Source organism: Acipenser ruthenus, chromosome 60 (genome assembly GCF_902713425.1).
Source record: "Acipenser ruthenus chromosome 60, fAciRut3.2 maternal haplotype, whole genome shotgun sequence".
Taxonomy (NCBI): Eukaryota; Metazoa; Chordata; class Actinopteri; order Acipenseriformes; family Acipenseridae; genus Acipenser; species Acipenser ruthenus.
Window position 1 is genome coordinate 182,548 of NC_081248.1, and position 3,277 is coordinate 185,824.

A 3,277-nucleotide genomic window follows, 5' to 3' on the forward strand; every position below is an offset into this window, starting at 1 on the left:
ATACTGGAAGTCACTGGATTCTAGATCAGAATACAAGAACATGAGATTGTGCTGTGCCCTTACAATACTGGAAGTCACTGGATTCTAGATCAGAATACAAGAACATGAGATTGTGCTGAGCCCTTACAATACTGGAAGTCACTGGATTCTTGTGGTTTGTTATTATGTAACATTAACAAAATTCAACAGACACATTTTCATCGTTATCTACATTTTCTGTTTTGATTAAATTGTGTTTTGGTTACAACTAATATTTCCAAAATGTTATGTCTAGGTATTACTAAATTATCTTTATATATGGTTAAGTGAAGATTCAAGGTTATTGTAAATAAACAACATTAAAATAATCTACTAACTTAACAGATTTAAATTATTCTCACTAACACGGCCACAACTGCTGCTGCTACCATTATAAAATATGGTATTTTGCAGATCGTGAAAATGTGTGAAAATACTGTGGTCCTGATTGATCCACTGGGCGAGGAGGACAAGTATAGCAGAGGAATTTTAAGAAACTTGAGGTTGGTATACGTGTTATACGAGTGTTATATATGTTATATTTTTAAATGTATCTTAAGCAGAATAAAAATGGATTCAGTTTACTATTGTGAAGTATCTCAAATGCACAGTTTACAGAAATTTGAAAAAATAACTAGTGCCTATGGTTAAGATTGAAATATAACTCCTGTCAAATAAACACTTGATTACAGCTATACATTGAATTGAATACAGGTTGTAGACCTGAGTTAGGAGTGCAGGTACACTCCGTAGAGCTGGCGTTACAATGAGAATTCTAAAAAACTGTCTGTTTTCTAGGAGTTTCGTGAGAGCTAATGTGGACACAGGAAATAAGACAGTTTGAAAATTGCAGACTTTCAAACACCAACTTCAGATGGATGGCAGCAGTTGTGGTGTTCTGATATTAAATGTAAAAAGCTAACATTATTATCTTAAATCCTATCTTTTTGTGTTTAATTTTTACATGACATCTTTGCTTTGTTTTTCAGTTTGCAGAACAGTACCTTACAAGTGGATCAATTGATCAGGTGGAAACCAGCCCAGCATCTATAAGAGCAGAAAGACTGGAGATTGCTGGCCTCCTTATGGAAAATCAGGGTAACACATTACTTTGTACAGGTTTAAAACAACTGGAAGACTACCATGTAATTTGAACACTTATGAATATATAGCAGATTGAATGAGCAACATGAAAGGAAAGGACACAACAGTCCAGGACTGAACAACACAACTGAGAGAATCTATTGAGCCGTTCTGCCTCATGCTTTTTGTAAAATGTGTATTATATTTGCAATAATGAAGGGCTGATATACAGTACTGTTTTGAAAGCCACAATCCATGGCATTGCGTAGAACTCATCTCTCTGTGATACCTAATATAAATACAATCCCTCATTGCCCGTGTTTGATACTGGATAGTGTTTTTTTTTCTTTTTTAAAGGACTGCATCAATAAACACTTCTTGTTCACAATATTATTCCTAATTGTAATTTCCATAGATGCTACATGTACATGTTGAACTATACTGCTTTAAAATGTGACAACTTTATATTTGAAAATGTTGATCAGAATAATTAGGGTTTTAAAATACTTGTTTTAATGTTTTAGTTTGTCTAATTTGTTTGCTTTATCACAGGTAACATAGATGAATACTGCATAATATGCAGCATGATGGACCTGCAATCAGCCAACACCACAATTAACATGGTAAATATACCTGCATTATTACACAACGTGTGTATTACTAATTATTGATTTATTCTAGTAATTATATATAGTATTTAGTTGTTTCATAAGTAAGTGTATATTTGATAAATTTAACTTGTGTTTACTGAACCAGAACAACTAATTACATCAAGACAAATAATGAATGTGATCTTCCTTGGTATTTTCTGATAATATTGTGAGTAGGTGTTGTGTGTTTTGGAATGATTGTGCTATTTCTATATAACTGGTGTCAGGGCACAATTTGCTGACACTAGATCCCCTGGAAGATCACAATATTCTTTATTTTTTATTGTATATCTGCCACAGAATATACACAGTTATATATTTTAAGTGTAATAAACTATTAAATAATGACTTGGTGTCATCTATAGCTGGGTAATATGTTTAGCAATCATCAAGTGGACAATATGTATTTATTTTACTTTTTCAGGTGCAATGTGATCACTGCAACAGACGGGCACACACTGAATGCACACCGTACTCTGCTGAAGAGTTATCAACAGATGGGTACACACTGAATGCACTCCGTACTCTGCTAAAGAGTTATCAACAGATGGGCACACACTGAATGCACTCCGTACTCTGCTGAAGAGTTATCAACAGATGGGCACACACTGAATGCACTCCGTACTCTGCTGAAGAGTTATCAACAGATGGGCACACACTGAATGCACTCCGTACTCTGCTGAAGAGTTATCAACAGATGAGCACACACTGAATGCACTCCGTACTCTGCTGAAGAGTTATCAACAGATGGGCACACACTGAAAGCACTCCGTACTCTGCTGAAGAGTTATCGCATGATTGTTCATTTATGTGCAAAAAATGTAAAGTCAATGGGTAGAAGAATGTCTTTGCTCTGTTCTTTTTTAGTTGTTTAGTTCGGCTTCCACAGCAAAGCTGGAGAAATCGATTGTTATTGCTGGGATTTCTGTTGTTCTTTTTCTGCCACAAAAAACAGTAATTAGCTGAATAAATAATAACTTCCTCAAGATGTCGTCTCTGATCCAATCTAAAGCTGCACACAGAGCCTTCTTTTCTGTCTTAGACACATCTACACTGCACTTCCAAATGCACATCACCATTATCAGTTTCATTGTGCTGCCCCTCCAAATGAGATACCCTACATTTCAATTAAAACACTGGGTAGCCCATTTGGAGCAGTCTTTTTCTCCAAATGAGCTTCCTTAAATTGTTCGCTTTAGGTAGCTCATCTGGAGGGGGATGCTCAGATGATCAGACTAGTCTGTTAATCTGTGCTACGGGATGCTCATCTGGAGGGGGATGTGCAAATGATCAGACTAGTCTGATAATCTGTGCTATGGGATGCTCATTTGGAGGGGGATGCTCAGATGGTCAGAACACCGGACTTGCAAAGGAGATTCCTCGCTGCAGTCTGGAGCTGGAATGCGGAGAGACTTTATAACTTCGTGTCGCACACCAGGAAGGCTGTGTTTGACCGGGAGGGGATCATTTCCAACACGAGGTGCAGCGTGTTGGGGTTCCCCGGTCAGGGAGCCTGTTAGTTTATT

At 36.8% G+C, this 3,277-nt stretch overlaps 1 long non-coding RNA gene across 2 annotated transcripts; it reads left to right on the forward strand.

The window, feature by feature from the left end:
- Nucleotides 1-814: 814 nt before the first annotated feature.
- Nucleotides 815-2,368, forward strand: LOC117969802 (uncharacterized). 2 transcript variants are annotated; one of them, XR_009320411.1, is made up of 4 exons: nucleotides 815-928; nucleotides 1,008-1,116; nucleotides 1,654-1,724; nucleotides 2,176-2,368. It is a non-coding gene; the product is annotated as an uncharacterized LOC117969802 (long non-coding RNA). The 2 variants fall into 2 exon arrangements; XR_009320412.1 differs by having other exon boundaries at nucleotides 867-928; nucleotides 1,015-1,116.
- The last annotated feature ends 909 nt before the right edge of the window (nucleotides 2,369-3,277 follow it).